Source organism: Aphelocoma coerulescens, chromosome 4 (genome assembly GCF_041296385.1).
Source record: "Aphelocoma coerulescens isolate FSJ_1873_10779 chromosome 4, UR_Acoe_1.0, whole genome shotgun sequence".
Lineage (NCBI taxonomy): Eukaryota > Metazoa > Chordata > Aves > Passeriformes > Corvidae > Aphelocoma > Aphelocoma coerulescens.
The window spans coordinates 66,485,848-66,500,212 of NC_091017.1; positions in this window are offsets into that span (position 1 = coordinate 66,485,848).

Genomic DNA, 14,365 nt, shown 5'->3' on the forward strand with positions numbered 1-14,365 from the left:
CCGGTTGCCTGGCAATCCTTTCAACAGCTATATTGCCTTATTTTAAAGCTTAGCTTGTTGCGTTATTGAACACTCTCTCATTAATTTCCCTGCCAACTCACTGTTTGCCTGTCTCTCAACTTCTTACTGAGCCATTTACAATATCCTTCTATTACTTTTCTGTCAGACTCACTATTTCCTTCAGTTATGACTAACTCTCTTGTCTATCTCTATCCCCTTCTACTCTTCTGTCTCCTGCAATGTTGTTCTTTTTCTTTAATTAGGTGTTTTATCTTTTGTACCACTTGACAGAGCTTTCTTTTTCTTTCTCTCAACTTTTTGATTCCACAACATCATCCTCTTATGTGGTGGTTTTCTACTACCCTTACTGTGCCAAACACTCAAAAATCTGGTTTTGTCCATTACTTTCACCAATATCCTCAGTCACTTTTCATCTATACTTTGCCTGTGTGTCCATTGAAATATCACATATTAAAACCTGTCACTTGTCAAGTTGTTAATACTCATCAGAATGTTAAGAGGTTTCCTTCTTTTTCTCTTTTTTTTGTCGGAGATTATGACTACTATGTTATAGTTGTCACTATAAAAATGGATGCCAGCTGGGATTCCATTTCCTTTCTGGAAAACCATTCTTGACTTCAATTTTTCATCTTTCACATCACAAAAACCTTGTTGTTCTGCTTTCTCTGAATTTTTGCCTTTTCTTCTTCCAAAATCAAGCAGAGGATCTCCAAAATTTTAATCTTCTCATCTATGGCTTCCTTGGTGTCTACACCATGCTCACATATCTGTCCAGATGGTTTCTTTATCACTGTAAATTTGTTTAGCATTACATTCTGAGCATTTTGTCTCTCCTTTTGAATTCTTCTTCTCCTCCCACGTGTTACATACAACTTTACTACACTGCTAATGATCAGCTCTGATGGCAGCTCAGCCCTGTCTCAGTATTGCATGTGCTTCTATTCTTCCATAGCATCATTTATGCACAGAACACTTTGAACGGCTCAAAACTTGCTTCTTCTGGCAGGATCACAGGGAAACTGGTGACTGGCAACTAAGGAAATCCTCAGGAGAGACTGAAAGGTTTATCTCAGTCATGCTACTCCTCATTATTTATTCTAGGTAGTTGTTGAATCCTGCCTTGATAGGATCTTTGTCACAAGGTTTTCATTTATTTAGTTTTGCTTGCATCTTGGCATGATGGCTTTATTTTTCCTGAATAATAACATGGGAATCATTATAGTATCAATCCTCAGTTTTTCCTTAAAATACAGATTCCTCTATCAGGATTGAAAATAAGATGCCCGAAAGTCAGTAATTTCACTTATTCCAAAGGAAGAATGTTTAGCAACAACAAGGTTTAAATGACGTCAAATCACTGCTTTTGTTTCATATGCATACATGTAGTGCAATCTTTGAAAGCCTTTAGAAAGAAGATAAACTTTTCCTAGTAAGAAAAACCTAGCTTTAGTTCTTACACATTTAGTTTCTTAATTTATAAATAAATTCTGCTTTTGAATGTGATCAAAGTAATGGAAATCCATTCTCCAGAACATTCTGAAACTTTGAGAGAAAAAAATTCTCACAGACTTTCTTTTCTCCTGAATGAAACATTCTTTCAATACTGCAACTTAATCTGAAGCTTGTTATATTATATCCTGCAACATAATAACAGGAAAACAGAAGTTTTTCTTCCTTGTAGTAGGAAATTCTGACTACTTCGATGAATTCCCACGAAGAAGTATAATGTATTCAAGGAAATATGTCAGAAGTAAAAAGTGTCATCAGCAAATCTTTGGCCAAACTTACCACATCATGTTTTTTGGCTAGTTACTCAAAGCTGGGTAATATATATAGCAATTCTCCAAACCATACTTTTTCTTTCTTTTTCTTTTTTCCCTGAGTTTTGCATATGTAATTCTGATGTAATTCAGTGAAGTTATTTCCCACTAGATTAACCCACATACTCAAATTATATTTCTCAGTTTCCAATATAAACACCCAGCTTTGCAGCCCTTACATTTAGCCAAACAAGGAATCCCACTGGTGCCAATACAAGTAAAACCCACTGAAAAGGTATATGGATGGCAGAATCAAGACCTCATAAAGTTGAAGACAACTACAGAGTTAACTAATCCCTATGCTTGCTCTCTGCAGAGTTTAGAATCCTCCTGAGCAATCCCTCCGTATTGTAATATGCAATTCATTATAGAGACTCAAAGTAGGATTATTTTCCAGCCTTTCTTTTTCTTTAGCCCTAACAGGATTTGAATCTGCGTTTCATTTCTCACTCATATCTTTCCTGCTTGCTTTCAGATTTCCCATTTGTTCTCTTTCACAAATGGAGCTTTGGGCAAACATTTTGTATGTGGGATGGGTCGCCATGTTAAAAAGATTATCTCACCATGGAGTCCATCAGCATTTAGCAACAACAGCATTTATATTTTTCTCAGGTTGCCTTTATCTCTTAATCATTATTAGCTGACCGAGATTTATGACATCTTCTTCATCTAGAGATAAAATCAATTAGTTGAAAAATCTTTAGCTTGTTAGCTAAAGTCAAAAAACTAACTGTGAATTTGGATGTGCATAATTGTATTTTCCAGTTCAGTGAGCATGTGTGCAGGAAAACAGCCACAACCCCCAGCAGGGAATGGTCAGCTGGTCCCAGCCTTTTCAGGACTCTTGGTGCCAGCCAGCTTTCAAAGAGGGAGGGATGGGCCCTAAGGAGCCCAAAGGATTTTCCCTACCCTCTTGGGTAATTTACACCAATCTTAAACATGTATGTTTGTCTGAAGTCTCTTTTATCAGCGTGGTAATCCCATTACTGACAAATGAAGATGTAATCACAGTTTATTCAAATAGTTTGAAAGCTTTATCCCTTTTAGAGAGAAAGGAGAAAGTACAATTGGCTGCAACTGACTTCTTAAACTCCTACTGGGACACTAGCAAAGCAAAAATGATTTTTAAAAAGCATTGGCACTTGAGTATAGCCTACAGGATCCCTGAAGTAAGGAATCTGCTCTTGCTTAAGGAATTCACATCACACTCAGCACTATTACTATTAATTTAACTCAGTGAGAGAAAAGCGATGTCTCCTTGGTTTGTCCTACAGTGCTGCTTCCTACTGATGCCATCCCTGCTTATCTCCATCAGTAGTCGTGAGGGTAGAGATGCTGGCTGAACTGTGTCTCTGTCACCAGGGTAACCACTGCTAATATGCAGAGATCCTCCCTTTTATGAAATGTACACCAGTAGCCAAAAAAGTGTGGAGAAAAATCTGGAGTAGACAGCCTTGTGCATTTTCAAGGGGAATATTAACGACTATCACAATGTTTCTCCATCGGCCCTGTTTGTAGCAAAGGGAAACAGAAATACAGACCCAGTGAAAAGTCTTGGTGCAGAAGTGAAGCCTTGAGCACTAACAGCCCCACTGAAGTCTCTAAGGTGATGAAGTGCCAAAGAGGATCCACGGGAGGTCCTAGGAACCCCTTGTTAAATCTTCTTTGCGTGTGGAGCAACTTCCTTGTCTCAGGTATAATCCATTCACACTGTTCTGATACACTAATATAAAGGTTATAAAAATAATCCAAAAGTTATATCTCCCTCTTTCTCCCCCAAGATAACAGCAAAGAACAATTTTAGTAATTTTATGACTAAATATATACCCAGATAACCTAAACAATTAAAATGAAGAAAAAAATGTTTAGATTATTTTATCTTATGAACAAAATGTTATCTTTAAAGAGTTTATATATAATGCAAATTCCTTTATTAGGTAGATATCTTTCACGTGAGTTTCTTGACTTCACAAAGAAATTTGATCTCACTGATAAACAGAGTATCATGTTCTGCAGTTTTCAGTATAGGATTGAAGTGCAGGAGGTGATTATTGGTTTGCACTTCCATTAGCTAACAAGAATCCCTTAAAAGTAAACTGCTTTTTGCTTTAGAAATCACTATTTTTATTTCTTTTTATTATGATATTTCCTCAACATAGACTAGGAATTAATTATATAATATATAATAAGCAAAACATTTTTGCTTTGAAGAATGTATAGTCTAAATAGGCTGAAATTGAGAAGAGAGAGACTTGGAGCAACTTGCCATGCACCATACAGCAATTTAGCTTTGTTGCTGGGAGTAGTCTTCTAGAGCTCCATAGGATCATTTTCACTTAATAAAATCCAGCACTTCCAGTGCAGTGGAACTTGCTTCTTTTTGCTGAGCCTTTACTTTTGCTGGAACAAGTTTTCTTGTGGCCACACAGTGAACCAGAGTTGAGAGAGGGTAGGAGTAACACTGCCAGAAAAAAAAAAAGGAAAAAAAAATTTTAAAAAGTCCATTTTTGGTTGGATCAGTTCCCCACACTGAGTCATTGTTCAGCTGTACAAACTCTCATGCTGGCACAATGGAAGGAACGACGAAGGCATGGAATGGACTGCCAGGGCAAGGGAAGAGGATGCTCCACAGTGAGAAGAGCAGTGTTAGCACCAGTCCTTGTTTCCACCAGCTTCGTGCAGCTGAAATGGTGGCCTGTGTTTCCTCATGCGTTTCACCTCAGTTTCACACTGTACTGGGACTGCTTTGGTACTGGCAATGGCATCTTTTCTTGGCTCTGCATGGCACATACATGAATGAGCTCAGAAGGAAGTGTTCAGCTGTGTGAGCAATATTCTCCTCTGAAGGACCTGGGTGCTGCAACTTGGAAACCCTGACTAATACAAGAGTAGCAGAATCTAGGAGTAAGAAACCTCCACAGAAAAGCTTCAGAAAAGCAACAGATTTTTTTTCTGTTTGTAGGTAGTATTCAGAGTCAAGAAGTACCAGGAGTCATTGTCCAATTTCTATTTTGTTTTGGGTTTTTGTTTCATTTGTTTGTGTGTGAAGGGATAAATTTCAACAGGTATTCAGAATACCAAACAACATCTGGTTTTAGATTGTTTTTTTATATGATGAAAAAGTCATTAAAACCAGCCACTTGCGCTGAAGATATGGCTTTAATCCTTAATGCAGTTGTTCCTTGAGAGAATTTTAGTTCATAAAAGGAAAACTCTGCCTGTTACTGATCATTTAGCAATGTGCCCAAAAATACTTGTAGAAGTGATCTGGTAAGGAAATTTTTGTGGGTCATTAACCAAAATTTATAATTTCATTATATTTCATTATATACCCTAAAGAGTAACTGGTTTTTTTTAACATTAGAATAACCTCTGCATGCTGGATGTTTCCAATTAAATATGAACATGAGCACTTCTTACCCATTTTCTGTCTGATGCATCATGTCAAACCATGTTCTGGCCCTGTGTACATTTTCCTGCTCTCCGTGCAAAAAAAGGATATTTCAGAATTCTTCTTTTTCAACTGGGAGTTCCCTTCTAAAGCTATTGAGCTTGTGGATTTAGACATGAAGCAGAGATCCAGCAGCAAGAGGTACAGCATAGCACTGAGACAGTGAAGGAGAAGTTGTGCTGTGTCATGGAGAGCCCATCACAAGCAAGTCAGACCTTTGAAGAAAGCTCTGGCAATTTTGCTGAGCTCCATCACACCCTTTGCAGCTGTCAAGTGAGCATTGCTCAGTCTTAAGCAGCACAAGAAGACAGGTGTCTTGGGGTGACTTTATGATGTGTATCCCATATTGCTGCCCTATGCCCAGAAATTAATTTTTGTGCCTTTTTATGCCTCTAAACTGAGCCTGAGAGGGGGAAGGAAAAACTGAGCAAAACTTTTTCAAAGCAGCTTGCAGCTTGTTCAAGTCACAGAGATAGAGACTTTTTTCAGCTGTGGCAGGGGAGTGAGGAAGCACCCGGCTTGCTGCTCCCAGGTCAGTTTCTGGCCAGTTGTTCAGCTTCTTTTTCTCTGGAGAGAGACTGAGAGTTGAACTTTTTTTTTCCCTTCCCTGGAATTTTGGATTTTCTCCCTTTTCTACTGGACTGCTTCAATATCAGAGCACATCAGGAGGACTTTCCACTGGGCACAGAGGGCCTGGCCCTGGGCCAAGCCCCAGCTCCAAGGAGACCAAAGGGAGGACTCCGACACTTTCCCAGGTTTTTTCTCCACAGTGAGAGATTTTATTATTTAGCATTATTTTCCTTTCCCCGTGTGTTTGTTAAATAAATAGTTTTTCTCTCTTTCACTTTCCTTTGAGGAAAATTTATTTTCCCTGAACCTGGTGGGGGAGGGGTGGTTTGTAACCTGCCTTCTCTCAGAGGATATATTTCTAAATTTGGCCAAACCAGCACAACAGGGCACAACTTAGTGCAGTGACCTGTCAAACTGAATGTGAGGAGATGTGCAAAAAGTAGCTTGGGCTTGAGGTTCCGCTGGAGTTTTGAAGTTGGATTCCAAAGCCCACTGCAATCTTTCAGTGGTCTTTGGACTAACTGTACTTGTACTTCAGCATCAAAACAATTTCTTATACGTTAAGTAAACAACTTCTTTAAGGTTTTTTTAGCTTGAGGAATGGCTGTGTGTCCTGCTCTTATAAAGAGTCATTGGTCCAAGTTACTGATCCTGTGTTGAGCTGCAGACTCCAGCATTACAGGTCCCTTCTTTTTTGTAGTGAGGCCCATTTGACCCCGTAGTGTGATGGTACTTCCCTGTAAATGAATTGTAGAGAGACCTAAGCATCTGGAAAATCCCAGCTAGAGTCAGAGTATTGGCTTTGTAATATTTGTACATTATGCTGCCAGAAAATAACAGATATCCATGTGGTTCTTATGTTGGCTCCCTGATGTGTAATAATTACCTGGTGACTTAATGCTCACCCCAAAGTACGTTAGGAATTCCAAGTGGAAACTTTTGCATGTCCTTTCATCATGCACATACAAAAATCATTACCATTCCTATTGTTTAATTTACTGCTGATCCAAAATTTATTAATCTTTTAAAAAGCAATTTTAATTTTTGTTTTCAAATAGAAGATGTCTTTTTCGCCCATTTTCTTCTCATTAAAATATGTTATTTTGGCAAATAATCTAGGTTTTCAGGACTCAAGCATATGTTTTTCAGAAAAAAGTTCACTTTGGTGGAATGACATTTGATTTTAAAGGTGTACCCTTTTTTATAAAAGGCATAAAGGCACTTTTTATAAAAGTGAAAGGCAAAAGATATGAAAAAAATTATACTCAATGTGAAAGCATTTCCTCTTCCAAAAAAAAGACTTTAAAAAACCCCCCTTTTTTCTGGGGAGTACTTACTATGTTTAAATTAAAATGCTAATTCAAAGTAATATATAATATATTTGCCAAAGGGAAATGAAATTATAAAAGTTTGAAGATAAGAACTGTTGAAATGGTACATTTCGGTGAGCAAAGATATTTAATGATTTTATATTGAAATTACTTTATTTCTCTTTTGGTTAGTATATACAGACTATATTTGACAAGACACAGTTAAAAAGAATAAAATTTCTTATTTTTAATGTTGCGACCATAATAAATTTTTTAAGGATTTTATTTATGCATTTTGTTTTAATTTGTAGGACTTTCTGGACAGTCATGAGGGAAATTTACTGAAAACCTTATGAAATAGAAATTTTATCTTTTCTTTGATTCTCATATTTATCTTTTCCTACTACCACATGGCTCAGAGGTCTGTCAAGTCCTGCACATGCAACCCAGCCTAGTGTGGTTGTGACATTTCAGCTTTGCAGTTGATAACATACAGGTTCCAATATCCATTGGTATATCTGCATTCACTTTGCCTGTAATGACTGCATTTAGGGACTCAGACATGTAGAAATTTGTTCATGAGCAAGCTTATTAATACAGGAAATTGCATGAAAGTTGAATAATGGAATCAGAATGGTTTGAGTTGGAAGGGACCTACAAGGTCATCCCATTCCAAAGCCCCTACCACGGGCAAGGACATCTTCCACTGGACCAAGTTGCTCAAAGTCCCATCCAACCTGGCCTTAAACTCTTCCAGAGGGTTCTTCCTTTCATAAATCATCAGCTTATGATGACTTAAGAGAAAAAACATACTTTTAGCTGTTGGGCCACACTTGAGGATAGTCTCAGCTGCTCTGTACAGCAACAGATTTACAGTTAAGATTGTTACCAGGTTTACCTTTGCCTGAAAAGTTGATGATGGGCATTCAATTAGGCATAAAATAGTAAAGATTATTGTAAGTGTTGAGAAACATGCTGACTCTTAGGCTATGGGATAATGTGCTCTAGCTGTATATGGTGGATCTTAAATTAATCCAATTTTACAATGTTAGATTATTGTTCCCCTTATGAACTATGCCATTGAATAAGAAAAGCATTATAAACAGTGAAATTCCAATTTCCTAAATTAATAGTTTGTTTCTTACAATTTTTTACTTTTAAAATATTTACTAAAAAAATAGAGACTCTGTAATAATCTCCAAGGTTTGTAGTAAATCAAAGTTATAGTGAGTGAACTACAGCTTGTATCTAAATGCTTCCTTGTTCAAAGCTAGAATGCAAAGGAACCACATGCCAATCCCTAAGCCTGCAAAGCAAAGAAGAGCTAAATTACAACTTTCTGGTTGTTTCTCTATATAAGTATCGTCTGTTTTAAGAATCCTTAAAAGTTTTCTGTAGACTTTTGCATAAACCTTATGACCTTCCTTGAAAATAAAGAGTATGTTTTCTTCTCCAATCTAAGCAGCAGGGCTAAACTTATCTAAATCGGTCCAAAACCAAATAATACAGCTGTTGTTTTGCAGTCTTCTGAAGGGACATGAAACAGACTACCTGATGTGTGCTGGGGAACCTGGAATCTGCAAGAGTTGTGGGATCATTGCTGACAGTTGGACATTACTGGTTTGAAGGGGGGAAACTGCAAGCCCAGCTTTTCCTTCCTGTTTCTTATGATAGGGCACATGGCTTTGGGCCATGAGCTCCTCAAAGGTTTTGTAGCATTCACAACACTGTTTGGTCATTAGAATAAGTACTGGGATAGTAGCTGACAAAACCTTGTTATTAATGTTGCTTTGGAGAACACACTGGGGAGTTCTCAGTCTTACAAGCAATGAGTTCTACAGCAATGTTATGTTCCTAAAAACACCTACAAAGAAGATTGTGTAGCAGTGTTTGCAAGAATATGCATCTGTTCCAATATTTTAGCTATATTTCATTTCTTGTAGTTTATGGATCAGTGAAAAAGGGTACAGTGAAAGAATCCAGAATAAAATGATCAAAGTAACAGCTGGGTCTGTACTGAAGCATTTTTTGTATTTGGATAAAGGATAGACCTTTTCTAGTCAAGAGGGAAGTATGTCACTACTGAACTGGAGAGAAAAATATTCTATGGAATGGTGATATTAAGGATTTTCTGTAAGCAAAAAAAGGAAGAAAAATATATAGAGATTATACTTCATCAAGAAATCTGGAAGTTATCATGATTTAATGATGAAAAACTTGACACTGTGACCCAAAGGCCAAGAGTTTACATTGACCGAAGGAAAAAAAATCACCCTTTCTTTCTTCCCCCCTGCAAGTGCAGAAAACTGATTCTGCTGGGACAAAGTTAATGCCTCTATCTTCACCTCCTTCTCTTCCCCATCTAGATCTGTGTCTTACGCATTCACAGGGCAGCACCACATCCTCTTCACTACTCCATGACTTCTTGTACAAGATATGGCTGATTGGCCACTTCTGCCAATCAGCTGTGCCTGGCAGGAGAGAAGCCACAGCATCACGTTCAAAGCAGAATCCCATCCCGAAGCTTTCCTCATCACTGCACATGACTGAGGCATCTGCTGTGTCCTTGCATTGGCTGTGACATGTGTGTCTCCTGGGGCATCATCCAATATATCACTAGCTCATGCATCAGAACAGAGGAAATGTCAGCACTGAAGAAAATTATTAATTTTTCAAGGCTAAGGTGCTAAATTCAGGAATTAGTAAAAACTGCCCATCTTGTGGCAGACTACAGCTTACAATGAAGATGCTGCAGCATCTATCTTAAATAGGTTGAGGAGTGCTTGGAAAAGTGTGGAAGATTTACCTGGTATCTAGCATCACCTAAACACAATGAAGGCTTTGTAGCCTCTAAAGTTTAGGGGTTTGGTGCCCAGGATGGAGTCTGGTCTTCATGTCAGCATGTGACCTCCTCATGAAGTGTCTCTGGACAATTAGGCAGCTCCTACTTTAGTCACCAGGCTGAAGATGTGTTCTCTCTGACCTTAGATAACTCTGACTGCTGTGTGTCACATCAGTCCAGGAGCCTCACAGCCACTGCAGCATGGCACAGGGCTTGAACTAATAAAGCTTCTACACAGCACCTCACAGAACAGGCAAAGCAAGGCCACATCTGCCTACAGCCAGCTGTGTGGCTCAACCTCTGAATGGATGGAACACTAAAGGAAAATTACAAGGTGAGGGGAAAGAGAGAAGAGGGAGGCACTGCTTTCACCTTTCTCTAAAGGGTAAATACTTTGCTGAGTATATTAATTTTACTAAGCATAAAATTCTGTGCTCGCTTTAATCACCTCTCTATAAAAGATCCACATTTCAAAAATCAGTCCTGAGATACAGACTTGTTTTGGTTCAGAAGGCCCAGGCTTCTGTTTTGAAATGTGGCCAAATAAAGAAACACAAGTACCCCTCTGTTGATCTGTGCTGCAGTCAGCAAAGGATGCAAGATTAATGGGGCTGGAAATCAAGCACAAAAGGAATCCTCACCCTGTAATAATGGTTTGGGCACTCAGCAGGGATTAGAGAGACTTAGGTTCAGTGTTTGATGTTGTATAGTACTTGTATTCCTGGCTGAGTACTCATACTACTAGGCTGCTGCGTGGGGTGGAGGAGAGGAGAGGTGGGAGTGGAAGCCACCTATCTACCTGGATCTAATTGTGTTTTAAAATGAAATTGTTCTATTGAAGTCCGATTCATCTATTCAGAGAGTGTCTAAGAGATCAGGCCCTGTGTCTGCACAGAGCGAGAATTTATAAATCTGATAATCAGTGAACTTAGCAGGATGGAAAAATGAAGCAATATTTTTTCTGATTTGAACTTTATTGTCAGGCACCTCAGTCCTTCTTTTATTCTGATTTAGGTTCCTAAGTCCTTTATTGGAGTTTTTTTGTTTTGTTTTAGTTGGGTTTTGTTTGTTTGTTATAATTATTTTTCCAAATTAATTAAATGGTAGAAATTAAGTTTTTGACCAATTCATTTGGAAGACTGTGCTCATTGAAGCATTGGTCAGATTTCAAATACAGTATCACATAAAAAGGAGCAAAACATTAAAACGTTAAAAGGAGCAAAATAACTTTTCTTTCTAGATGCATTAGGAATCAGCTATTGAATCATTTCTTTCAGAGGCTTGAAAGAAGGAGATTCTGGGCTTTGCATTTGTTACTCGCTGTGGGTTGAATTCAATCTTTATACCTTTATACTACCTGGTGTAAATCAGGAGTTGTTCCAATGAAATCAGTAGTTACACAATTGTAAAACCAGTTAGTGATCATAGTCTGGCTGCACAGACCTGTGGCATTAATCAGTTTTAAAGATCTGGTCCCTAAGTACTTAATTTCTAGGAAACAGCACAATGTGACATTACAAGGATCCTATTTAGAGACACACACTCTATAGATCAAAGCAGGAACTACTGGAAATGCTTTCTGAAGGTATGTGTAACTATAAAATGTTTTGAGTGGCTGCCAGTATTTTGTAATCAGTGTTGTAAAGTTTTGTGATACTCTTGATGTCTGCAGATGTTATGTGGCCCGTGGCACAGAGCTGATGTTCTGAATTACCAATTATATACCTAATGGAGCCCTGAGAACTAACTCCTGCCCTCCTCTGGGTACTGAGGCAGTCTTTAAACACTAGCAAAGGACTGATGCTATAAATAAAACTCTGTCTCCATAGTGACAGGCAGTTCAGTGCTCAGCTTTCAACACTTTAAAAAGGTAATTGCTGTCTTTTTTCTTTATATTTTTCTATTCTTGGTTTATAACAGCGGTAATAACCTCCTGAGTTGGGCATTTCCTGGCAATTAATGACTGACAGTGTTAAGAACACTTGGCTTTACCTCAAGCCCTCAAATCCTCCAGCCGGTCATTAACTGCCAGGAAATGCCCTTCCCCGTAGTCATTATTGCTTAATTATGTAAACCTGGATTAGAAATTTAATTAGATGACTTTAACATTCTCTTATTCTGTCTCCACTTTCTTCCTCCATGTCCCAAGCACCAGTATTTTCCCCAGTTGTTAGCTGGCACTGCTAATGTTTACTCCAAAATAGTGCCAGTATAGTAAATGCTACACAGAGTCTCTGTGAAACAAGACTGATTCCCTTTTTAGCCCTTGGTTGACAGAATTAATATGCATACCTATTTGTGAATAACACATTAGATTAGGCTGGAAAGAGCCTCCAAGTCCAATTTGGTTCTGCTTCTAGGTAATGACAGAGAAGAGTTCCCATTGGGAACTCTCCAGTTTGATGAATAAAGGAAAGCTTGTGATGGAGGACACTAAATCTCCGCCTTAGCTTGCCAGCTCCAACTGTGCCTGCTTGAAGACAGAATGTTCCAGGTATAGCTACGTGTTTCCCATGTCTCTTATAAGCCCAAGCATGTAACTGTTGTAAGCAAATGCCTAAAGACAGGATTAGTGACTCTGGATCATTTGCAACCAGACAACTCTTGAAGATACTTTCACAGATCTGTTTCCTTCATCTGAACATGGGGCCAAGCTTTAGCTAAATAATAGTTAATGCAGCATCCAAAGAAAGGTGCCAAATTTTCCCTATTAAACATGCCCTTTGTTTATTAATTGTTCTTGAAGAAGATCTCCTGCACAGCACAGTTGCTCTAACACTGACCCCATCATGCTACAAACAAGTTGCCTTTCAGGAGGCATTACCTCTGTAGCCTCAGGGCCACTGACCCACCTGGATACTTGCATCACATTTTTGTCACCATCATCAGTGTCTTACCATTACATTAATAAAATCACCTGCCTACACCATCTCATTTTAGTCCCAGAATCTTTAGTTGGATAGTAAACAGAAATAAACACTAATATTTGCCATTCTCTTATCTTTGAATGAGCTAGTAGCCAACCTCTAAAAATTGTACTTGAGATTCTGGGACATCTTCTAAAGTATTAATTTGTTTCTAACTTCCATTCAGGCTGTATGGCACCATTTTAATTTTAAAATCACTTCCTCTTTTTTAAGAGTCTAAAATTTTATAGAAAATCCATGGAAATTCATATCTATTAGAAACTTTAACTATGGATGGTAGATCCATAATATTTGCTCATTATTTTAATTGAGCTATTAAATTATAACATTTCTCTCTGTGTAGCATAATATAGTCACAGGGACATGCATATTTGTATCATGTAACTTTTTGGTGGTAATTAGCTAAATAAATAAAGGTGAGGCCTGACTGTTGCACAGGTGGAGGAGCCTTTTACTCCTCAATAAAAGAGGTAGACAAGGTAACTGGTTTCCTCCTACCTTTTAAAAGTGGGAAAGGGGGCATAGAATGGACTTCTAGTCTTTACTTACATGCAACTGGAAAAATGGGGCAAGTACCCAAAGCTGAATACTTGCTGTTTGTGGTGGTGGTGTTTTTCTTTCTGTTCCCTGCACGTCCTCGCTTTTCTCCCAACCTGCCATGCAGAGCTCTAAGGCTGTGTGTGAGAGGAACCCTGTTTTTTTCCATGGCACTGCAGGTGCACAAAGCCAGGGACTCCCCACCCAGGTACTTCTGGGAAAACAATATGGAAAATAACAGTGGCTTTAAGGGAGCTTTTATGGAATTCACTTATGGTCACAGTGAATTTGTCCAATCCATGTTATTAAATTAAAATATATGACAGAAGTAAAGAAGTATTCCTTCCTTTCTTAAGGTAGGGTGAACCAGAGTTTGGAGATAAAATCTGGAACATGATAAATGTTTGTTGCCATCTTGGCTCTACTAGTGACCTGATGCTTCATGTCTGTGCCTCAGTTTCCCAAATACATAATTACACTCTCTTCCTGTGTAACAGTGATGTTGATGTATCCTGAAAAATAGCATTAAATACACATTAATTGCAGAAATCTCACCAACTCAACAAAAGGAATGAGAAGGCAGAGAAAAACCTCACTTTACACACCAAGATGCAATGCTTCATAATCAGCAATGGCTGAAGAGTTGACAGCTTAGAAATACAAGTTCATCTTCTTGTTATCTTCATTGCCACAGTGTATATTTTGCAACTTGAAAGTTTGCTAAAACATCATCACAGAAATATGAAGTAACTCTTCTTATGTCTTTTATATACTTTAGCTTAGTTATTAAAGAGAACATAAATCTATGCACTTTAATTAGTGTATTCTATGAAGCTGAGTGGCTAAGATCGTTCAGTAAACAGAAGGAAACTTAATAGTTAATATTA